Consider the following 26,048-nt stretch of genomic DNA (forward strand, 5'->3'; position numbering starts at 1 on the left):
GCTGGTGGTGCTGTAATTTTTATTTTGTGTACAGTTTATCCTGACATAGTGAAGTAGCTTGTTAGTGATCCATCTCTGTGGATCTTTAAAAACCAATACCAGCTGATGCTGCTTATTTTTTCTATTGTGTGTACAGTTTCCTCTGTCATTATGGAGTAGCATGTTAGTGATCTAGCATTAAGGATCTCTAATGACTTATAACAGCTGATGCTGCTTTTATTTCTATTGCTGCAGTGGGTCACTCCTGCCCATCATTCCAGTTTTCCTTTTCCATATACCGGTAGTAGAACAGTCTGCTCTGCCCGTCTGCACATAAATAAGCCACCCAGGATGATCTCAAATGATCATTTTAGATGACAGAAGTTAAAAGTGTGGATCTAGCATTAGGTAACAAAGCAGGAGCAGAAAAGGCTTTCCTGGTTAATTGGAATAACAATTTGATTAAAGAGAGGCCCGTAGCCGTAAGAAATTAGTCGCAGGGCCTTCATAACAGGGTGTGAGGCCTAGCCCAGGGGTGTTCAGTGTTCAAAAAAATGAAGTAATGCTAGGAGGGGCTGTGCTAAAGTGGAGCGTGGGGTAAGAGGGGATTAGGCATAGGATGAGTTAAAAGGGGGAAGACGGAAGTGGGAGGCCCTCTTTTAGAAGAAAAAGTTTCTGTCAGGACGCAGGTAGAGAGTTTTTTGAGGCCTCTTGGCCCAGCTTAGTAGGCAGTGGCTTCACGTGGTGAAGCTAGAGTAGCCCAAATGTTGTGGGGGGTTCTTGTAAACCCCCTTCCTCGGGTAAGTTAGCAGGGTTGCGGCCTTGGAGGCGCAGGCCTGCAGTGTGCCTGGGCCTTATCTCCCTTTTCAGAGGGCTCAGTGCCTACCTAGGAGGGGCCTTCAGGGACCCTCCTAGCAAGCTAAGGAGGAATCCCCGTCCATGTCGGAGCTCTGGGGAGGGGGCTGCAGCTGTCACGGGGCGCAGCCCCTGATTCCCTGGGAGAGAGGCCTGCAGGCCTGGGGCTTCTCTTGCAGCGGGAGCCCCTGCATCATGTGGGGCCCCATCAGAAGGCGGCAGAATGTGTGGGAGCTGTGGCCATCAGGGGGCGCAGCCCCCGATTGACTATTAAGCTGGTCTTGGTTGAAGGCCTCACCTGAAGCTGGAGAAGCGTGCGAGTGCCCAGTGGATGGTATCCACATCCGGCCCGTCCCAAGGTGCGGTCGCGGAGGCCTCGAGGCCGGCGGAGGAGCGGCGACAGCCTTTGCTGCCTCCCGGGCACAGTCCGGACCCGGGAAGCACTGCCCTCCTTTTGCTAGGTGGTGGAGGAAGGAAGGTCCAAAAAAGATGTCCGGATCGCCGAACCTGAAATTACATTGGGGGAAGGCCTGCTGCGTCACAGGAAGTCCCCAAAGTAATGCAGCTGTGTCCCCTGTACACGGAGCTCGCAGTTTGCAAGGGAGCTCTCATTTTAGATGAAGAAAACCGGGCTGCCAAGTAGGCAATTGGGAATTCTGGGGGCTGAGGGGGGGGTTGAGAACAGGGGGTGTGTGCAGGGGGTAGGCGCTTGCTGGGTTTTGGGTGGGTGGTGGGAAAAAATTAAAAGGGGGTGAGCAAGAGTCGCAGATTAGGAGGGGGCTGTGAGGGGGGAATGGGAGACGTTGTCTGGGAGTCTAAAAAAAGTAAGAGTGGAAGGGGAAGTTTAGGGCGTGTGGTGCAGCGTGGGAGTAGTGATTTTACGTGGGGGAGAGTGGAGGGGTGCACTTGCAGGAGGGCGTCCGCAAGAGGAGCTTGAAATGTGCGTGTAGGTCATTTTGTATGGTTAACGTTGGGTCATTTAGTTTAGGAGGAAGTTCAGGGGGGGTGTAAGGGGGCTCTTATCGGTTGATTCCTGGCCTGTTTTAATTGGTTATGTGAAAGGGTACTTTTGGTGAGAGTTTTGGGATTCAGTAGCTCGAGCATGGTTAGGCGCCTTTTGGTGGGTTGGTTTTGATGAAGGGGGGCTTATCAGATGTAAGGGGATGGAATTGGCTGCGCTAGGTTGAGGAGGCAGTCGGCAGGTTAATAGAGCATGGGCCGGAAGGAAATTGAGGGGGTTTAAATTGGAGACGTGTGTTTAGGTTCTGGCAAGAGTGCTTGGGGTGCACAAGGGCATGGGTTTTTTTTTAGCGGGGTGGTAAAGGAGGTAAAGTCTGTGGGAAGCGGGATGTTGCTAGGTTGGCAAGTTGGAGATAGAGGGGATTCGACTTCTAGTTTTCTTAGAAGCTGTACTGAGGACGCGGTATGCTATTAATCCCTTGTGTTAGTGCTGTAGGATGATTTACACTATTTCTCCCTGGTGTTGGTGCAGTGGAATGGTATAGTCTCTTACTCGCTGTTGTCAGTACAGTGGGATGATAAACTGTCTATTATTGTTTGGGATCAGTTTGAGTAATGGTATACTCTGGACAAATTTGTAAAGAGAAGAAAAGCAAGGTTTTTTACGCACAAAAAAGAAAAAATTGTATTGAATATACAGTTAAATATACATAAATCAACATCTTACTTACATCATCTTACTTAATCAAGATCTTTAGTTACATTTGCCATAAATAGCAGTGTTTCCTTAAGGTTAAAGATGTACAAGATAAATTCCAAGAAATCACAAAGTACAGCGTATCATCAAGTGTATGTAACAATTTTAAAGTTGGACCACAATATATGTTTTTGGGGTCCACCAACTGTTAAATTGGCCTTAAGAGACACTAGACATAATTCATCTCAACACAGCATATATATTATATTACTGCCATATATTTATAATGCTTCAATCATGTTGATAATTGTATCCGACGCGTTTCGCCTTGTTAGGCTTCCTCAAGGGTAGTAGTTTTGCAACATGTGTTTGGCACTTGTAATATTTGTATATGATTCCTGTGGAGTAGTACGTTCTGCTTACTGCAAATATTTTAAACTGATGACCATCTCCTCAGCACAGAGAACAATATAGTAACAGATACCTGAGAGAATTGAGTACCTTAATATAACGAGACTCATAATCTACAGATTTGCAGAGTGTTGGTAATGGGATCCGAGTTTCAGCACAAGTCAAGCAAACAAGATCACAGTGATGTCTGCAGGTTAATGTGCAGAGGAGCTGATTGATTGATGTTGATTTCTGTATATTTAACTGTATATTCAATACAATTTTTTCTTTTTTTGTGCAAAAAAAAAAAACTTTTTTTCTTCTCTTTACAAATTTGTCCTCTGATATTAAGGGTTAGCACATAGCTCCTCAAAGAACTTTTATTGACTTAGGTCTCCACCAATACCTATTACTTTAGTTCCTAATGGTACACTCTGTTACTCCCTTGTGTCAGTGCAGGGGGATGGTATACTCGGTTACTCCCTCTGGTCAGTGGTGCTGGATGGTATATTCTATTACTCCCAGGTGTTAGTACTGTGGGATGGTATACACTATTTCATCCAGGAATCAGTGTGGGGGTATGGTATTTGCTATTACTCCCTGGGTCAGTGCTGTAGGATGGTATACACTATTTCTCCCAGGTGGGAGATGGGGGGAAGGTATACTCTGTTATTCTCTGGTGTTAGTGTAAGTGAGTTAGTGGGATGGTGTATACTTTTACTCCCTGGTGTCAGTACTGTAGGATGGTAGTTAGCAGGGGCATCTGGTGGTTTATGGTGGATGGGTTGCAGGATTTGCCTAAGGACTTGGAGGGAAGGAGTTGTTTAAATTTCAAGTTGCGGCATTCTGCTGTGCTTGGTTCGGTTTGTATTGTGTGGTGTTTGTGTGATGAGTTGGGCACTATCGAGTTGGGTGTGGTGAGAGGCAGACAGCGGTTCAGCTGACCAAGAGACAGTGTGCTTGTCTGGAGCGGAGGTGGCGGTACATTGGATCGAAGTACCTGGATTACAGTGGAGTGGAATGGTGTCAGAGCCCTGCACATTTGGGGCGTGTGAGTGGCCCCTGGCTTAGTAAGGTCCATGCTGGGGGGTAGTTTTGAGGTGTCCTCTGTGTGTTCCCCGGGTGTGTTGTGGTCTGATTTGATACGGTGACCAGGACCAGTTAGACGGGCGCAAAGTTCAACACTGCCTGGAGTGAGGTGAATACGGAGGTGGGCCATTTAGGTGGTCAGGAATGGGGGTATCGTAGTGCTACATCATGTATTGGCACGTTTGTGGTGGGTGAGTGGCCCCTTGGCATGGGAGGGCTATGATTTGGGTAATGTTCCAAATAGGAATTAATTTGTGCTGTTACCAAACAAATATCCAATAAAAAATAAATAAATTACAAATAAATAAATACATTTTACACTTTTGATATGCAAGCATACATTACCATTACATAACAATCTATTATTATTTTTATGAATATTAAACCGGGATTATATAAAGCCAAATTCTCTTCGGTGGGGTCTCCCCCTAAGTGTTGAACGGATGATTATAGCACCTGAGGTGGTACTGGGTGGTGAGGGGCCAAGGTGGAGATTGCCTTCTGAGGCCTGCAGCCTGGTTGTTTGGGTGTAAAACCGGGAGTTTGGAGTTTGATAACTTTATGGATATTGTGGTTATGGTTATGTATTATTAAAAGGGGGGAATTAGGTTGTTGGTTATTTAGGTTATATTCAATGTAATATGTTGGCTTTATATAATCCTGGTTTAATATTCATAAAAATAATAATAGATTGTTATGTAATGGTAATGTATGCTTGCATATCAAAAGTGTAAAATGTATTTATTTATTTGTAATTTATTTATTTTTTATTGAATATTTGTTTGGTAATTATTTGAATGGTTAATTTATTTTATGGTGGTTAAATAAACGGCTGCTTGCCAGCTAATTTAAATCCAAGATTGGTGTTTGGGTATTTATTGTTGGGGGAGTGGTTGGTAAGCAGGTGGGGGGTCTGGGGGAGGCAGGGGTTCTGATGATGGTGGTAAAGGATGGGCTAGAAGGTCCGAGCTACCCTGGTCAAGCTCTTATGAAGGGTTTTTATTTTTTACAGTACATTTCCAAACTTTACAGTTTAAAATAATTGGCTGGTTTCCTTTAACTCTTTTTTCTCTACAGTAAATTTAATGATCACCTTTTTAATTGCTGAACATATTAAGGCCATTTCAAGGCCAAAAACAATTTAAAATACGTTTGCAAACAAACAGCATGGCTATCAAATGTGTAAATTTCAAATAAGTACATTATTAGTACTTTTATCTTGCAGAACTAAATATACTCAACTAAAACCCTGTTTCTCCCAGAATATACCTGTACAGCCTTCCTAGTTTTGATAATTGTCGTTGGAAAAAAAAAGATTGACGACTGATCGGCCGATCTTTAACAAAAATAACGACTGGCCAACAACGCAGACGAAGGAGGAAAGTCGCTGGAAACAAATGACCGCCCCGGCGGATCTGATTGGGCGACAATTATTCACAATCTATTGTGTGTATGGTCATTCAGTAATCGTGGATGGTTCTGCAGTACACTATCTCTAGTAGATGTCACTACCTGCATCATTCAAACAATCTAATCTAGTGTGTGTTTATTGTTAGTGGATTTTATTTGAAGGATAGTATCCTTAAAGCATGTACAGAATCGTGCACTATACGATTGCTCAAAATAATCGTGCATATTCTTTGATCGGTCGACAATCATTTGTTTTGCAATGACAAATATTGCATGTGTGTACGTAGCCTAAGTCTAAGCTTTGGTTATAATAAATTTTCTTTTATCTCTTGCAAGTGCATTGTTATTTTGACATATGTGTTTGTAGTACTGTGTATAAGTTTTTAGTACTGTATTTTTCATAAATTAGAGAAGAAATTAAAACAATAATAGGAAGGAGATGGAGGAAATTGGTAAAGAAACATTGGTAGCATTACATGGTTATGTGGCAACCATGAGGAATTATTACAAGGACCCGAAGACAAGATGCTTGTCATGCATTGTATAATATTGTAAATCCTGAATTGTTGATGTTTGCAAGTACATAATTATTTCATGGAGACCAGAGATATTGTTAACATCATTAAAATGTTTGCCCTAACCTGTTCACAAATTAGGATTTTATGGAGTATTACTTATAAGAACATACAAGTGGTAATTTAGGTTTTGCCTGGAGATAATGGATGATTCAGCAAATTTACAATCTTTATAATAAAAGATTTTGATACAAATATGTACATTTAGGATCTATTTGTGTAGAAATATGTATTTAGGCAAAACCTAATATATTTAAATATGATGTGTAATGGTTTAGTAAATGTGTTTATTAAGCTCAGTGAAAAAAAAATACAATTAGTAAAAAAGTAAATATAAAATAATCCATTATAATAGAATAGAATAGAGTGCTCCTGCGTGTGCTTGATGTGATGTGTGCTCCTGCCTGTGCTCGGTATGATGTGTGCTCATGTGTGGTCTGGGTGTGATGTGTGCTCCTGCCTGTGCTGGATGTGATTTGCTCCTGCCTGTGTTGGGTGTGATGTGTGCTCTTGCCTGGCTGGGTATGATGTGTGCTCCTGCGTGTGCTTGGTGTGATGTGTGCTCCTGCCTGTGCTGGGTGTGATGTGTACTTCTGCGTGTGCTGGGTGTGATGTGTGCTCATGCGTGTGCTGGGTGTTATGTGTGCCCATGCGTGTTCTGGGTGTGATGTGTGCTCCTGCCTGTGCTGGGTGTGATGTGTGCTTCTGCGTGTGCTTGGTGTGATGTGTGCTCATGCCTGTGCTGGGTGTGATGTGTGCTCCTGCGTGTGCTGGGTGTGATGTGTGCTCATGCATGTGCTTGGTGTGATGTGTGCTCATGCGTGTGCTTGGTGTGATGTGTGCTCATGCGTGTGCTGGGTGTGATGTGTGCTTCTGCCTGTGCTGGGTGTGATGTGTGCTTCTGCGTGTGCTGGGTGTGATGTGTGCTCCTGCGTTGCTGTGTATTATGTGGCTCCTGTGGTTGCTGTGTTTGATGTGGCTCCTGTCTATGCTGTTAATGCGTTCTCCTGTTTGTGCTGGGTATAATGTGTACTTCTGAGGGTACTGAGTATGATGTGTGTTCCTGCGTGTGTGGTTCACACTTTGAAGGGGGGTTGGGGGGACTGTAAAGCTCAGACACATTTTAGTGGCACTGTAGGGCTTGATCATGCTTTGGGGTGCACTATGGCTTGCACTTGAAGGAAGCAAAATCATTTAGAAACTGCTATGGGCACTATAAGGAAACTAGAAAACTTTAACACACAATAGATGGCACTGACAAAGTGCAACAACATGGGGGGCATTGGATTTGTGCCATCAGCAGCTCAGTGTACAATTTGGGCATATGCTAAGATAAATAAATTCCTGCACATTTGGAGGAGTCCATTTATGCTGTTGCAGCTAATCAAAGCATCCCAGAATCCTGACCCCATAAGAAGACCAGGTGAAAATGTCAGTGCCAGTAAGAAGAGGGGTAGCTCACAGACTTTGCATTACTGTATATTGGATTAGCCTCTGCTTTTACTTGTAGGCTAGCAACCCCTGAAACTCTCTCTGCCAGTCTGTGCACCTTCATCGACAGCAACATGTCAGCCAGCAATATTGACACCATGGGGTGTCTGGTTCAAATAATACTGGCATAAACCAGCCCATAAGTCATGACCTCCTATGTGCAGCATTTTTCAAGCCAGCTCTGGACTTTCTTTCCTTCCCCAAGGTGCCCCAGGTCATTTATTGCCATGCTAATCTTATCCACATAGTATCTTGGCCCCCTAAGAATTTTTTTTTTAAGGATGCCCATAGCCAAAAGACTGGATATAGATCATTTAATTAGTTCTCCTCCTGCTCCATAGGTAAAATGGATTTCACACAGGTTACCAGTCTACTTCTCTGTGCTGACAGAAGTCTTTTATGAAACAAGATCAAAAAAGAACAAATACTATAACAAAAGTTTTATTCTTACTGCTGCACTGCCTGAATGACAGTCTGGTGATACATCTAACATCAAACACTTGCTAATATAAAGTGAAGAGAGGAGGAATTTGTTATATCATAAAAAGATTACACAGACTTTGCTGCATCCGTGGGCAGAGAAATCAGACATAGCCCTTGGGAATGCTCGCTATGGCTGCTCTTTGATAATCCATTCCCCACCCGGTTTTAAATGCTTTACCATACTTAGGCAAAGTTATTTCCCACATTTAAATACAAAAGGAAATAAAATATATTAATCATAAGACAAGGTAAAGTAAGGTGGCAAACTCAAGGCAAAACTTCTATAATGTTCACTGCATCTCCATATTATCCATAGTCAGACTGGTCAATGGGAATACACAATGACCATTTCCCATGGTATCTGCTAAACTTCTAGTACCTGGCAGTGACCTCTCTTTTGCCATGAGCACAGGATAAACCATTTCAGTGGATGCCCTGTCCCTGGACATCAGAGTTATGTATACATTTGTCTCATGACATCTGGTGTCTAATCTTCTTTTAGGATTTGTCTCACCACTAATTGTTTGATCAGCAGCATTGAAAATAAATCTGCCAAGTCTGACATGTATGCTTTACACATGGCAATCACCAGGGATAAAGGATTATTAACAAGCTAGGAGATGAACGCATTAAAAGCTAAGTCCACCTAGAATTAATGTTAGCATTGGGTGAACTATTGTAGTTTAAATTGACATTTATCTATCTGGTATAAAGGTAGGGGATCAGTCTACTGTAGTTCCTAGCTTTGTCCCACTACTGAGAATATTAATATCTCTTTTTGCTCAAGGTTAGGACAAACGGTGTTGTCATATGACTCTTATAGGATTATAACTAATGTGAGTTTTTTTCTACTTGAAGCTCAATTGAGCCTTCAGTTTAAACTGGCATAAACTTAAACTATATATACTGGAGTATAAAACATGCCCCCCCCTTAAAATGCAGCCATCTTCTCCCTCTTTATTTGAATTCTCCTTCCTACATTACCTAATCTTGCACTGTGCAGGCACAAGATCAGGTGACACCTTCTGGAAAATGTAAAAATAATTTGATCCAGTAGAGGAACCCCCTTAAATTTGACATGCCTGGCTTCAGGCTACCCATTCAGTCTTTACTACTGCAGTGGTAAAGGCAGAATGGGAGGGGTCTCATCTTCAATTAAAAAAAATGTATTTAAATTTAGAAAAATAAAAAAGCAAACATTTTTTCCTTACATAAGAGGGTTATCCACCCTTTTTTTTATTAAGTATAAAAATGTGGTCTACTTTAACCCCCCTAGCGTTCTAATTCTGTCAGTTTTTTTGATTCAAAAAGTGATCCTATTTTTTTTTTGCATAGACATTTTTGTTTATATTGTGGGCCTGTAATTCTTAGGATTATCACCTGGGTATATTAAATATATTTATTTATTATAATATAATCATAAATTATAATATATTAAATAATTATAAATCATATTTATAAAAAAATATGGAAATAATAGACTACAAAAAAACTATTTTATCAAACATTTCTCACTGAAATTTTCCAAACAAGGGTGCAATAATATTGATAAATAATAATATAAATTAAATGCAGATTTTAGAAAAAAAAAATATTTTAATTTTTTTTAGACATCCAGGGTGTGGTAGATTTTGAAGCAGGTGCTGCACAAAGTCCAACATCACAGTCAGGACAGTAGAACCTGGTTTCTTTGGGTTTCTTCCTTCCTCTGTCATCAGTCTTTGTGCAGCAAACCACGCACATCCTTGTAGGTGCCGCCTTTTTCGGGGTTGGTGGGATGTATTCAACGAAGTGACGACCGGTCAGGCGTTGTGGGTTGACAATGGTGGAAGCACGACGTCCAGGTCTATTCATAGCCACTGATGGTGTTTGGTGGTTTTTGACTATAGATTCAGAAACCTTCAAAATGAAGTCTGAATGATTCACAGGTCCCTATTTTTTTTGTACAGAATGTAGGCATTCCATAGGCACTCCTCAACTAGATGCCTGAAAATCTTCTTGTAGTACTTTCTTTCCTGTTTCCTCATCGCTGGGTAGAATGTCATGGCTTGGTCAGCTCTGTCGACACCTCCCATGGTGTTGTTGTAGTCAATCACCACCTGTGGCTTCATCACTTCTTTCCCACGTTTTGTGTGTACCAGAACAGTGGAGGCATCATGGACAGTACTCATCAGGCACATATCTTTTGTGTCACGCCATCTTAGGGCCATCATTTTGCCTTTCTGCCAGGCAACAACTTCTCCAGTCTTCAGCTTCCCTTTTGAAAACAGTGCTGGCAGGTTGCGCCGGTTAGCCCCAACGGTTCCATAGGCATCAGTTCTGTGTTGCAGAAGGAACTCATAAAGCTCAGGAGAGGTGTAGAAATTGTCAGTTGTGACACAATAGCCCTGATCTAGCAATGGCTCAATGAGGGATAGCACTGAAGATGTTGCCAATCCATAATGGCTGTATCTGGGGTTGAACTGTGTCCCTTTTCCAGTGTACAGTACCGTATTCCAGATGTAGCCAGATGAGGATTCACACAGCATATAGGTCTTCACGCCAAATCGTGCCCTCTTTGACGCAATGTACGGCACCCAGCTGAGCCTCCCCTTGTAAGCCATTAGACTTTCGTCAATGCTGACATCTCTTTCTGGCACATAGGTTTGCTGGAAATTTTGTAGAATCATCTGAGACACTTCCCAAATTTTCTTGAGTTTTGGTGCAGGATGGGTAGTCTCATCAAATTCTTCATTGTTTGTAAAGTGCAGGTACTTCATGATGAGGGGAAAAGCGGTATTCTGGCATGACTGTGCCAAAGAATGGAGTGGTAATCATTTTAATCTTGGACCAGTACCACTTCTGCATGGGTTTACCCACAACTCCCTGCAGGATCACCAAGCTTAAAAACAGCCAAATGTCATCCTTGGTCACAGGTTCCCACATTCTGCTTATTGCAAATCTCAGGTGTTGTTGTCCAGCGTACCTGCATAAAAAAAAAAAAAAAAAAAAAAAGCAAAACATTTCAAAAAGTTGCCATAAAAAAATAAAAAAAAGTTAGCAAACACAGAACAGCATACATGTTTGCATAAAAAAAGTAGCAAAAAATTTTAAAAAGTTAGCAAACACAGAGCAGCACACGTTGGCAAAAAAATTAAAATTTACAAAAAATTTCAAAAAGTTAGCAAACACAGAGCAGCACACATGTTGGCAAAAAACATTAGCAAAAAATTTCAAAAAGTTAGCAAACACAGAGCAGCACACATGTTGGCATAACATTTTTTAAAATGTTAGCAAACAGAGAGCAGCATACAAGTTTGCATTAAAAAAAAAAAATCAGGTATGCCAGGGGGTCGTCCCATTCAGCCTCAATTCTTATCCCAGGTGCGCCGGTGAATGGAAATCTTGGCGGTGCTGCCTGGTCCGCATCAAGGTCAATGGAGCACCATGTGCGCACAGCACTGACCTCAGGTTCAGAATGGTCGCTCAGTTCACTTTCACTGTCTGATGACAAATTTCCTGGTGAATCACTATCGCTCCATTCCACAAAGGACTCCAAATTGCTATCTCTGCTTTCAAATTCCTCCAAAACAGCGCTTGCGCCGGGGAGATGCCTTTTGGATGCCATGCAGTCTCCAGCAATCAGTCAGGAACAATCAAGGTCAAAGACAAGGTGATGAAATGATACATTCAGGAAGTGATTTATAAGTCATCAAAAGGTCAGATCCAGGTCAGGGCTAATAGTGGACAAAATGTAAATCAGGGCACTGGGCAATGATGCTTGGTGCACTGAAATATTATTTATATTTTTATTATGTGTTTTTTACTGTAAAAACAAATTTAAAAGCAGATTACATAGTAATCTGCTTTTAAATTTCCCGCCCCCACAATCCATCGCATCGCCCGGAAGATGTCACATATTGCCGGGTGATGTAATGGGGAAGTCCCGCCCTCCTCACCCCCCTGAATCCACCAAGGATGCTGCTCGCATCACCCGGAGGCTGCGAACGTCACATCTTCCGGGTGATGCGAGAAGCTATAGTAAATTCCGGGGGTGATGCCAGCAGGAAATTGCCACTGGCATCACCCCCAGAATTTAATATTGCTGATCGCATCACCAGTTAGATGTGATGCACCATGCAGAAAACCTGCATGGTGTATCACATTTAACTGATAATAGGCGCAGCGACGTGGCTGGGACCAGGGCGGCATTTAAAAGCAGATTACTCGGTACTGGGCCCATGTGTATTTTCCCCCTTTTAAATACCTGTTTTAAAAGTAACACACCATGGTTTTTTTTCTGCGATCTGGGATATCTTTATTTCCTTGGGGGTTAAGCTTGATGGACTTGTGTCTTTTTTCAACCTGACTTAGTATATAACTATATTAATTTAATCACATTATTTTTATTGGCGCTCCCATTGACTCCTACTTCTGACATAAAAAGGCAAAGGGGGATTCCAGGACATTCAAAATTCATAGTTAAACAGTTACATAGTAGGTCAGGTTGAACAAAAGACATAAATCCATTAGGTTCAACCAAAATAAACATATCCCAGATGTAAAAACCTTGTGGAGTTAGTTCATCATTGATAAAGAACATGCTTCAATCTCCTAGAAATCATTAAAGATCTGGGGACATCAAGATCTTGCCATTCAGTTCAGGTATTAAAAAATTGTGCATGGGTACCATTTATTCCAAATGTGAGATCCTCCATATGCTTTATCTAAGTACACCTAAGCAGCCACAGCTGTATGGTGGGGTGGGGAGGGAGGGTTTGTTTCCAGTATAGATAGATAGACAATCTGGCAGCTGTAATCAGTTGCCGTTGACTACTATTTTGAATGTTAGCAGTGACAGATGCAATTTGCACCCTAGGTTTATACTGATGGCAATGTATGTTTCTGAATTTTCAAGGGTAGGTTTATTCAGGTCAGTTTACCCTAACTTCATGTTTGTTTTGGATGTGGGAGCAAACCCACACACACAGGGAGAACATACAAACCAGATGGAGTCCAGGCCGAGATTTAAATCTGGGACCTAGCGCTGCAAAGACAACAGTGCTAACCACTGAACCAACCATGCTGCCCATCTTATGTGTTACAAACTTTTAGAAATCCTTAAAGAGACTGTTTGCTTTCCAGCTTTGACTTTCAGTTGTTTTGGCGATTGATAGATAAATATCTTAAACCTGTACTATGGACATACATTGTGTATCAGTGTAGACTAGCTATCAGTGTAGACGGCTGGGGGGGTTGCACCGGCCAGCCGCGGACCACATCCCCCATATGTATCGCAGGCTCAGGGCAGTGGGCGGGTTCTGGCATTATGACATCACTCTGGGGGAAGTGTCTTCCTCGTTGAGTGACACACAGCTCCCTTGGCATGCGTGGTCTGGAGTCCATGAAATTAGTGGTTTGTGACAACTGAAAGGTTGGGGACCACCGGTGTAGGCCACTAGTAAAAGACAATGTATCTAAATAAACTGCCACTTTCTGTAATAAAGTACTTGATTTTCCACCTTTTTTCATCCATAGTTGAATCCTAGCACAGACGACTGACTACCTGCAGTCTATTTGTAGCCACTTTCTTTCTCCATACAAAAACTCTAGCAATGGCTGCATATCATTTCTCAGTGTAATGTGTGTTGAAACAGAAACTTACATTCTTCCATGGAAACCCCTGGAAATGCAGAAACAAAACAGGGAGACAGGCTCAGAGAACTGTCAACCTACAAAACAAGTTGTCAGTATAGGACTTTAATGGCAGAACATTACTGAATCAATTAAGGCTACAGATTTGAAAAGATTGAAATCTTTGGATTAGTTTACCTTTCTCATCCATGGATCAAATTTACATTTATTATTCTGAACTATTCTGGACATCATGGATGTTACAATCACTGATATGTATCTAGAGAAGACCTGTCTGAGAATCTCTGAACCCAACAATTGTAAATTCTCATTTCCCTGGAGGAATAGGGAGTAATCACTTCCTAAAACTATAATGATTTTTAGTTTTTTTTGTGGAATGTTTCCAATTTTTTATTGACAGGAGTATATTGCTGAATGATTACCGGTATGGTATATATATGGCTAACCAGGGGCCTTAGGTTAATCTTAGAGGTGAACTCAAGGCATATTTAAAATTATCAATGACTATGGATATGATTTGAAAACACATTCTTTAAATGTATTTTAAAAGTGACTAGTGAAACTAGCTGAATTTGTAGTTTGGAGCTGATCTGATACAACTGACCTATGAAAAAAAATCTATATGGTGGATTCATCTTTATCAAGGGTTGGTTGTAGAATGTACTATATAAGTGATTGAATTCTATTCAAAGTTCCCATATCTGGCACAAACATATTTGTTTAGATCAGGATTTGTTGCTAATCATTGGAATATTTATGATTGGTTTTAATTTGTGTGTTTAGAACTATGATTGGGTAATATATGGTAAAATATTGATATCATATATTGTTTATATATATTTATATTGTAGCTGAATTAAAGTGGAACTATACTCAAAACTCAAAAACAAAAACACACTTACCTTCAATCCCGCAGGGCAGTCCGATCACTTCGGGGGTGTCTGGCATCGGGTCCTGCGTCATCTCGGCATCAGTCCCGGAGCCGACGCTCTGGGCGCCACCATCTTCGTCTTCTCTTCAAGCTTCTTCATCCTACCTCATCCAAACCAGACACAAGCATGTGTGAGATCAGCATGCCCAAGGTACTCAGGCTTCATTCTTGACTGCCTAGGCCAGGGGTCTGCAACCTGCGGCTCTTCAGCCTCCTTGTTGTGGCTCCCTTCGGCTGCCGCGGGGAGATCTCTGATGGGGGATCCCCTTCCTCCCAAGACACTGCGGAGGAGGGGGATTCCCTATCCGGTGTTCTAATGAAAAAAATCTACCAGTGAAATAAATCTACCACGGGGCGTGTACAAATGGGTGTGTATAATGACATCCCCCTCCTTTGAACCCCAATTCCTCTGTACAAAAACAAAAATGTAGGTGCAAGTGGGGGACACCTGTGACTAACACCCCTAAAAAAAATTTCATCGCTAAGGCATCATCAGAACATAAAGAACTCTGCCCATCAAAAAAATCTACCCTGTTATGTTAGAAGCCTCCAGCTAATGTAACAGGATGATATGTTAGAAGCTGGAGGCTTCTAGGGGCATAGTTCAGTGTTTAATTTATTTCAAAGTAGGCCTACACATGCACACTTGTTGTAACAGGTAAAATTAAAAAAATATTAAAACTTTTAAAAGTTTATAAACTGTGTTATGTTTTGCGGCTCAAGACTATTTTTCTTTAGTGGAAGAGGAGGCAAAATGGCTCTTTTGATAGTAAAGGTTGTTGACCCCTGGCCTAGGCGGCCGAGAATTAGGGGCAGTGCTGCCCCATTTTTTTAAATAAAAGGATGTTGCACCTAAAAAACAGAATTTTTACCTTACATAAAAGTGTTCTCTACCCTTTAATGTGAAGTGAAAATTCTGAGGTACGTTTTAGGATGCACTGGTCTCACTTTTCCTGAAGGAGATTGTGTGAAATGCGTTGAAATTTTGATGAGATTTAAATTGTCTGATATGTGTTCTAACTGTGCAAACTCTACTTTTTTTTTAATTTATTAAATTATGTTTTTTATGAATCTCAAAATGAGCATGTAGTTTTAAATTTTTCTTGCAGGTGCCTTTAAAATCCATTAAGTTATTTCTTCCTTGAAAAAAATACTGATGTGGCTTGTTGCATGCCACCTGATATCCGTAGAGACAATATTTTAGATTGAAATGAAGGAAATAAACATTATTAGAGGAAACCTGTATGGGGGGAATACATGGAGGTTGCTACTGCTGACCTCTACAGGAAAATGCTGGATATCCTGCTGTCTTGATGACTTTATGCTATTCTGATCATTCATTTGCTTTAAAGTGAAACCAGAGCTTTGCATCTGGTTGCAATATTCTTCTTGAAATACACAACACATAAAATACATTCCTGTGCATGCACAGCTCAGTGTAAGATGCTGGGATATGTTGGAATAAATGAACTCCTGCACACTTGCATGATTATCCCTTCATCCTGGCAACAGCAAATAAAAAATGACAGAAGAATCTGACTCCAGGAAGAAGAATGGGTGAAGATGGTGGTGCAAATGTTGGAGCAGGGACAGGTAAGTGCAAATTAAAGATTGTGATAAGGCAAGAAAGGGTTTTTTGTTGCAGATAGGACCTGCCTGGCTTAATTTATTTTGAAAGGTTTAGCTCCACTTTAGCCCTTTCAATCTTGGACACCCAGTATCCCAGCTGGGTGTCACCACTGCCAGCTAACACCCACCAGCCATGATAGCCTGTTGTTTACTGTCCTGGGAGATCAAATGCCTGACCAATGGGGGAGGATGCAGCAGGGTGCCTCATAGGTGTCCTCCCCTCTCTCCATAGAACTGAATTGCGTTGTACGTACGTCTCGTCCCTTCTACTGTTGCTAGGAATGATTGCCAAATATCATTTCTGGTAAAATAGGCCTTTAGTGACCCTGTCCCTGGATCTAAAATCAGGTATGTAATGAAATCAGAATGATGATTGACCATCAACTTTAAACCCAGAGACCGACCATTGGCATTTCCATCCACATCGCCTGATTCTTTAAATTTATCAGAAGTTAAAATCAATTAATTTATTAAGGCGTAAAAACCTACTGATTAGCACCACAGCCTCTTACTTGGTAATTGCAAACCATTTATATTTTGAGATAATCACAGTGATTACTTTTAATCCTGTATGCTTTATTAATAAGGCACCTAAAAATCCCAGCATATAGTTTGGAAAATTTATTAGAAGTAAAAGCCAGACTTTTATCTTTTTCAGAATATTCTGTAAATTTTAATTTTACATCATTTTATTTCTCTACAAGTGACCAGAACGTAGGGGACATTTATATACAAGACTCCATCATAACATTACAATATCATGAGATAAATAAATATATGTGCGTGTGTGTGTGTGTGTGTGGCTGGTGGAGTGCAGTGGGCAGCGCAGGGTTAAGTCTCGGACAGCTGTTCTCCTCCCTCCTCCCAGGAGTGGAAGGCACACATCCCGCATGTCAGCACAGCCTGCGCGCTCCGCATGCGCGCTCTCCGCACTGCAGACTGGAGGCAACCGCGGCGTCTTCAGTCCGGAGCAGCGATCACATCGTCCCATAGACACATCTATGGCCCCGTAGGTAAGGGGACACAGCTGTGACACCATGTCAGGAGGATGCAGCAATGGTGACACCGTTGAGTGGCCGATGAGTGGTGCCTGGCTGGTGAATATGAAGGGAGGTTTCTGCAAGGCAGGGATGGGGTGCCAGCGGTGGGTGTGCGCTGGGTGAGGATGCTGCTGGTGGTGGGGACATGGATGGCGGTGGTGGTGGAGGGTATTGATGGATGGAGGGGGCAGTTCCCAGCCTATGGCATCTTGTTTACACCCTGCTCGGTGCACAGCCCACGCAAACCGCATTAACTCCATGTGTGCCATGATATGCCATGGCCTGGTAATGGCATGTGATTGGCTGCCGCCAACCCAGTGCATGGATCACCGGGTCACCCCCAGCTCGGATCCATTCATTATGCTATGCCAAGTGTTACACTTTACCTGTTTCCAGTGCTAGTCACATGATGGAGCAGAGGGTTAACCCATTCATCACCTCTTCCCTGCTCATCCCCAGTGTAGTAGGGATAATAATGCCATAACACGGCTCAGAATTCTGTTCACATTCTACATTGAGCAGTTGTTTGTCAGGTTTATAGATTGCTCCCTGTGCAGAAAAGGCAGCAGCAGACTGGGGATGGCCTGGTGTGGATATTGTATTACATAGTTATTCATTCACAGAATATTCATATTCTTATGTCTGTGTCTGCATTAATCTCCTTTTTATCCACAGGCTCCATCACCCCAATCTGTTATACCACCATTTTCTGCACAGTATCTGTGTGTGGATGGGGTCTGATATGCTGCTTCCTTGTAGTAGAAAATGTCACTGAGATCCAGTATGTTGTGTGCAATGGTTCCAGTAGTTGGCTGTTCTTCCACTGTGGCCATTTATGCTGAATTCACAACTTTGGCAGATGTAAAATCACATTACTGTGTTTAATGTTCTTTACATTGCACATCAAAATGCAAGATATAACATGTCAATGCAAAACATTGTACATGAAGTGTGCGTAGAGCCTTATATGATGTATGTATATGTTGTAATGGACTGCTGTATGCATATATTGTATGTGTCATATATATATATATATATATATATATATATATATATATATATTGTATAGAAATTGTATCTAATGTATCCATATACTGTATGGATCTGATATTCAGGTATATATGGTATATTGTCAGATAAATTTATGTATTGTATGTTTTGTGTATATGTTGTCTGAATCTGATGTATGTGCAGGGTTCTCCCCAGGCCCTTTTAGCTGGGCACACCACCCAGCACTTTTCAGCACCTACCCGGATGTTTTTGGGTGGTCAGTTAAGAGTTTGGTCACAATACAGGGGCTGCCACCCGCCTACAATTTCTTCCCACCCGGCAAAAAAAAATTCTGGGTTGAGCACTGATGTATATATTATATATTGTATGGGTCTGATATATGTACAGTATCTAGCAATAAAAATGGACTGGCATGCATAAAAGCACATAAATCATTTAAAACAAATCTATCATTTTGCTCTACAAACACTTATGATGATTATCACAATTTTTTTTCTTGTGATTACTGTCATAGTGCTGCTTAGTCCAGAGTTAGGATTATCTGTGACCACTGTCATAATAACATGTATTTATTTATAGATGTTGTCATGATGTTTCCTTATAATGGCAGCAATATAGTTCATTTTCTATATCCAAGTATCGTTATTTGTTTTGTTGCTCCAGACAATGCCAGATCATCTGTTGATTGTTGTAGATGCTATAGACCCATTGACAGGTGTTTGGACCCAGAGGGCATCCAGGGCGGTCCTTCTCTTCTATCAACTCATTTATCACCTAGCTTTTCTTAGATACTTTAAGTGTAATTTTTAACTTCTCGTCACCCATACACCGACAAAATGCTGATGGGGACACAGACTTCATTGAAGACCCGACTTTCTAAGACCTTTCCAACTCTGTGTAGAACTTGCATTTTTGTTGAGTTATGCTTTAGCCTAACAGTATTCTCCCCCCTGATAATTCGAGGTGGCAGTACTTGTACTGTGACCCAACTTTTCAGTAACCACCCAAAAACAGCCGGGTGGTTATTGAAAAGTGCTGAGTGGTGCATCCAGCTAAAAGGGACTGGGGATAACACTGCCTAACCCTAAAAATGATATTTTTAATGAAATGTAAAAATGAAAAAAAAAATGGATGTGTTTGGAGCGGAGCCCTATATAGGTAGGCAGTGGTGGCAGAAAGTATGTAGCCCCCCTCCCCCTGTACACACCAGGCCCTATGCCTTCACTAAACTTTAGGGGTGGGGGAAGAGGTTGGACTAAGTTGTCACCCTTCAAATCCAAATCAAGTCCCAAGTCAAGTCACAAGTCACCAAGAATTCTTCCAAGTGAAGTCCCAAGTCAAGTCACTTTATTTATCCCCTTTGTCCCTATATAGAAACAGAGCCCTGATCCTGTTCTTGAGCACATGATCCCATTCTAAGTCCACAGCTTTCTCCTCTGACAGCTGAAGGGGAAGGGAGGAAGGCAGTAAGGCTTCTGTAACACAGCCCACCTCCCCTTCAGCTGTCAGAGGAGAAAACTTGTGAATGCAAGAAAGGTGGGGAGGAAGGCAGTGAGTTTACTGTAACATGACACCGCCTTCCTCCCTACCTTTCTTCCATTCTAAGTTTTCTCCTCTGACAGCTGAAGGAGAGGGGGGAGGTGGAAAGACTGTGTAACAAAAGCCTCACTGCCTTCCTCCCTTCCCTCTTCAGCTGTCAGCAGGGAAAGCAAGTCGCGAGTCGTGATGCAAGACATTCAATAGGCGACTTAAGTCGGACTCAAGTTGCGCGACTCAAGTTCCAGCTTCTGGGTGGGGGGGTCTAACTGATCCTGTTGAAGGAAAGGTTCTTTTCCCCATATACGGTTCCCAAAAAGGTTCTAGGGGTTTGTTGCAGGGATTATCATGTAATCTGGAATATGAAGCATCGGGATATCTGCCCTCTACCAAGGTGAATGAGTACAGGAGTACATTAGTACTGCCATTGCTAATATATGTAATAGTAACTAAATATACTTTTACTAAATAATAGTAAATACATACACATACCACTTTGAAAAAATAATTTCTTGAAAACAAAACAAAGTGTTAATAACATTGTCCAGTGGTGTAAATCCATCATTAATCACAATGACCTGATGACCAAAGATGTTAACATGTCACACTGCCGTCATTACATTAAAGATCCCCTTCACTGTGTAAATAGCACAGGGAACCCCAAGTGATGTAATTGATTTAATAAATGTTAATGACTTGTCTATTGTCTAATAAATGAAATGCCGTCAGAGCTAAGAAGAGCTCATTCAGGACTTGATTGTGGGTTGTGTTTCTTCTTAATTTCTTGAACTTTGCAGCAGTTCAGTGTTCAGTATGTGTATAGCATTTCAGTATTATAATGTAAAGGGCTCTGACTCCGATAGACATCAATTTATGGTAGTCAGAGTACAGTCTTCTAATAAGTGTTTATTTTTTGTTAATTAAAAGGGTATTTATTTTTTAATTAAGGCTTAACATATAATAGTACTCCAAAGGCCAAGTAAAGTGGCCTTAGGTACTTTTTTTTTCTCATGAACTCTTTTACCCTCTTCTACTGGATTATAGCATATGTAAGAATAGTTGAAACAAGGTAATGTTTAAAGCCCAGCTTGGGTAACAACCATGGCTCCCACTGTAAATGCTGTAGAGTAAGCATAGCTACCCTAGGGCATAAAGTGTCCTATTCATAGAATTATCAGACGAATTAGGGAAAAAAATCTGGTAAAAAAAAAGACAGCCAACAAATTTGAGCAGTGTACTATTTGGTTTTAGTTATCTAAAGTACAACTAAACAAGCATCAAATTCAGTTACCATGTAATGCACAAGCTTTAAAATACATATACAACTACCATTACCTGAACAGACTATTTCTTCATCTGTATGTCATAGATTCCCTCTTTCAGACATGGCAGCTCCTAATGGGAGGGTTAAAGTAGCAGAGCCAGAATGGTCAAATACAGAAAACAATTGCCAGACGTTTCAGGAAGCTGCATTAGGCTTAGTCTACACGGATGTTTTCCCCAGCGTTTAACTTGAGGTTTTAAAAGCCCATGCCTTCCAATGGGCTAATCTTCATCAGGCCGTTTTCTTAAGGCACATTTAGGAGCGTTATCTATTGCAACAATTAAAAACTTAAAATTTGGGAAAACACAGGAAGACGCAGCATAGACGTTTTCCATCGGTTTAAAGGCAAGCTTTAAATTGCTAATAAAATTGCATAAAAACGCATAAAAAACACAGTAGGAACGTTTACATGCGTATTTAAAAACGTCCATGTAGACCCAGCTTTAGGTGGGCTTCACTGGCAGTATCAACAAGTGTTTTAGGATTTGCCAGGGGACGAAGAGAAAACTGTAGAATCATATACACTTAGTTATACAGCATATTTTTAATAGGAAGCCAAAGTTCTGTAAAGCATTAGCTGTGGGTGGAGAATAGTCTGGACACACACTTTCATTTTGATACCAACCCTTTGTTACTACAATTGTGTTTCTGATTACCAACGATAATCCTGTATCACAGATTAATAATGACATCAGAGTTTCTGCTGGTACTGATACCAGAGAATCAGAACCTTTCTGTATGAAAAGTATCTCTACACTTTACTCATCAGTCCATTTATCTTGTTAGCAATTTGAAGCAGACATACATATTCATTATATAGCTGTGCAGCAGAATGTATAGTCTTGTCCTGCTTTCCTCTGCAGGATGTATAGGGTTTCATTTATTTATACGAGGGGGTGAAGGAGAAGTTCCTGGCTTTCCCCAGATAGAAGAGAGCCAGAGTTATGAAATAACTAATTTATTTAACATATTCCCCCGAGACTGATGCATTTGGTACAGCGTAGTTGTCGCTTTTCTAGATAGTTCAAATAAAAGTCCTTTGGTTGGGCCGCAAACCAGATCTCAGCAGCATTTTTGACGTCAGAAATGTCCTCAAAATGTTGCCCCTTCAGGTGTTTCTTCAAATTCGGGAACAGATAATAGTCCAAAGGGTCCAGGTCAGATGAGTAGGGGGGATGGTGGACCAATTGGAAACCCAGGGTGTTCAATTAGGCAGCCACAACGTTGAATGTGTGGGCAGGTACATTGTCCTGCAAAAAAAGGATCCCTTTGGTCAACTTTCCACGGCATTTCGTCTTAATTGCCTCCTTCAGCTGGTCCAGGAGGTTAGCATAATACTGTCCCGTGATACTAGAGCCCTGAGGTAGGTAGTCTACTAACAGAATACAGTCTTTGTCTCAGAAATCGGACGCCATGACTGTTTTGGTCGATTTATGGGTTCGGAACTTCTCCAGCTGCGGGGACCCGCTGTGACACCATTCTTTTGACTGTTCCTTGGTTTCAGGATCATAGATGTGGAGCCAGGTTTCACTAACCTAGCCAAAAAGTCCTGTGCGGCTTCAAAATGGGCCAAAACAGCTTTGAATGCTTCAACCTGTTCCTCACTCGTTCCTCACTGATTACTTTTTAAACATTTCGGCACCCACTTCCATGAAAGCTTACGCATGTCTAGCATAGTGGTGATAACAAACCCAACACGCTCCAGTGAGATGTCAAGTATCTGGGCTATCTTTTTTGGGGACATTCGCTGGACATTAATAATCAGCTCATGGACAGCACCGCAGGTTGCCGGGTCATTTGAGGTTGGGGGCGCCCACTGTGTGGTTCATCTTCAACAGTGAAATGCCCAGTCTTGAAACGAGATATCCAGGGTTTGACAGTGCTGTAGGAAGGACAATTCTCCCCCAGTGTTTGTGACATCTCAGTGTGAATGTCCTTTGCTGACTTTCCCTGGAGAAACAAAAACCTAATGATGGCCCATACCTCCAACAACGTGAAACTTGCTTGTGCCTCTGCCATCACAGCTTCTCATTAAAAGAAAAAACAGTTAAAAGAGTTGAGAATCGCAAAGACCTGATATTTGCACAGTGACAAACTAAAGCTACATACACACTTCCAATTATTATCGTTGGAAAACGAACGACGAACGTTCATGCACGATATATATGAACGATCGTATAGCACCGATCCTGCACATAGAGTTAACGACACGATCGTTCATAGATATTGTACACACAATAGATACGATCGTTTGAGCGATAGAGGAACTATGTGCACGACAGGAAAGTGAACGGACGTTCGTTCATCACGCATGCTCAGCCCATGGACGATCAACGAACGACCGTACACACGAACGATGTTCAACGATCGTCGTCCAATCCGATCCGTCAGTCCGGTCGTTCGTTTCCAGCGACTTTCCTCGTTCGTCGGCGTCGTTGGTTACTTTTTTACCAACGATTTTTTGCCCAATCGATCGTTCGTCGTTCGATTGGAACGATAAAAATTGGAAGTGTGTACGCACCTTAAGATATTAGGCTGTCATATGCCCCCCCACTCATTTCTCTATTTCATCTGGAAGGGGGCAAAGCCAGGAACTCTTCAGCACCCCCTTGTATATCCTCTTGGTGATACATACCATACAAAACATATTGTTGTAACACTGTTGTGTCTCATATAACATGTAACAAGTGACTTTGTTATTCTACATGATTTTAAGTTGTACTCAGCTCTGTGTATTTTTACAGAATGTTTAGTGTCAGTTTTCTGTCCCTGACATCCTTGTCATTAATACACAATATATGGTCTTGATTTTTGGAATGTTTTTTTCATCATCCTATAATAGGAAACACATATTCATTTGATACAATGTCTGTTAGCTCCTAGGTTGCAGACATAAAAGAATGCATATTATTTTCTTGATGATCAGTCACTGGTACAGAGAGTGAGGGAATATCTGTAATCTGAAATCTGATCTACCAAAAGAAGTTTGTGAAGGGAGATGTCTTCCTACCTTTCACACTCACTCCTATAAATGCTCAGCTTGTCTACAAAACTCCCTATGGGTAGTCAGATCTGTGTATAAGGCTTAGTCTACACATACGTTTTCCCCAGTGTTTACCTCAAGGCCTTAAAATCCCATGTTTGAAATTCTCATGCATTCCAATGGGCTAATCTACACCAGGCCGTTTCCTTGAGCAACGTTTTTGAGCATTATAGATAACACTCCTTGCAACGTTTTAAAAATTAAAACGCATGGTTAATGCAGGTAAAAGCATTATTTGATTTCAATGGGGGCGTTTTCCGGCTTTTTCTCGCATTTTCCCATGTTTATAAGTGCTACTGTCCATGTAGACCAAAAAATTAGCTAAGTCTGGGTCTACACAGACGTTTTTAAAAACGGATGTAAAGTTTCTACCACGTAGAATGCATTTTTTGCAGTTTACTAGTGTTTTAAAGATTTCCTTTAAACCACTGGAAAACGTTTATGCGCGGTTTCCTATGTTTTTACTGCATTTCTGTTACAAGCACTTATAAATGCAGGAAAATGCCCCCCTTGAAATTAATGTACACATTTACTCGCGTTAACCATGCATTTTATTTTTAAAATGTTGCAAGGAACGTTATCTTTAACACTCAAAAAGGTCCTGGTGTAGATCAGCCCATTGGAATGCATGGAAATTTCAAACATGGGCTTTTAAAGCCTCAGGTTAAAGGCCGGTGAAAACATCTGTGTAGCGTAAAAACTGTGGAAAAAAATGAATTAGGAAAATATATAAAAGAAGAAAGGGTAACAGGAAAACATGAGAATTAGAGGAGAGAAATAAACAAGAAAAAAGATTAAAGGCAGGTTAACATCAGAAGGACAAACAAACAACAAAAATAAAATTAAGATAGAACATTGGTAGATGAATAAGGATATTCTCTGCTTTATACTGTCTTTTCTGCTTCATACAGATTGCTATATCTTGTGCTTTCATCCTATCCTCTCCTTTGTGTGTTTCTCAGTTCCCATCTCCTTTCCTTATCTGTTGTCTTCTAAACATAAACACATGTTTGTTACTCTGCTACACTTAAACTACGTCTAACCAATCCATTACAGCCCTGTAATGCAGGGAACCAGATGTCAGCAATCTATAACCACCAATCAAAAATTCATTGTTTCATTGATCTGACTTGAGTCAAACTGAAATCTAATTGGTTTGTGTGAATTATTGCACGATGCACATATGTCATATTTGATCCCCTTTGCACTTCCTTTTATGGTGAGCATCTGTAGATTTAATCTGTAGTCTCCACATGCTTGTAAATACTTTATTTTTTTATTTTGAAAATTCCTGGATTACTAAACCATAAATCAGTTTGCGAGACGTTGTAAAAAGTATGTGCATATGTTGGCTCATCTGTCTTCAAGAAACAGAATAGCTGAGAATTAAAAGAGATTTCACGGAAAAGTCAAATGTTACTTTCATTTTTTATTTAGTGTTGAGAATACCAATCACATTTATGTTGGTGATTTGTAAATTACCTGCTATTTAATAATTACCTATTCAAAAGTGAAATGCGGTATTTTTTTAAATATAAAAGTGATCAGCTGATTGCAAATATTATCATCAATATATAGTGTTAAAATTTTGAAAACCTTGTTGCTCTGTATAATTTGTCAATGAGTATGTACCTGGTGAAGCCATATTTGTTTATTACTTATGCATGTTATTCTTCTTGCTCTTCAGTATTACACCTTTATTACATTTTACTGCTCTATTTCACAATACAAGTAGAATAGTCAGCTCACATATTTGGCCTTATTTATTAAAACTCTCCAAGACTGGAGAAGATAGACTAATATAGCTGAACCTGGGTGATCCAACAAACCTGGAATAGATCTGGTCCAGGATTTAAATTTTTGCCAGCTACCCTGTTTCCCCTATAATAAGGCACTGTCTTATATTTTTTGAAATGCCAAAATATGCCCTAGGTCTTATTTTCAGGGGGATGTCTTATTTTTCCATGAAGA

The 26,048-nt window shown here is 41.0% G+C and overlaps 1 protein-coding gene across 2 annotated transcripts in view; it reads left to right on the forward strand.

Moving 5' to 3' along the window:
* The first annotated feature begins 17,038 nt into the window (after window positions 1-17,038).
* LOC140343291 (actin-binding protein WASF3-like) overlaps window positions 17,039-26,048 on the forward strand; it is a 54,123-nt gene continuing 45,113 nt past the window's right edge. For both annotated transcript variants that reach the window (XM_072429909.1, XM_072429910.1), the window contains exon 1: window positions 17,039-17,136. The gene's annotated coding sequence lies outside the window, so the exon portion shown is untranslated. The remainder of the gene's footprint in view (window positions 17,137-26,048) is intronic.

The sequence above is a fragment of the Pyxicephalus adspersus genome, chromosome Z, assembly GCF_032062135.1.
Source record: "Pyxicephalus adspersus chromosome Z, UCB_Pads_2.0, whole genome shotgun sequence".
NCBI classification, from domain to species: Eukaryota; Metazoa; Chordata; class Amphibia; order Anura; family Pyxicephalidae; genus Pyxicephalus; species Pyxicephalus adspersus.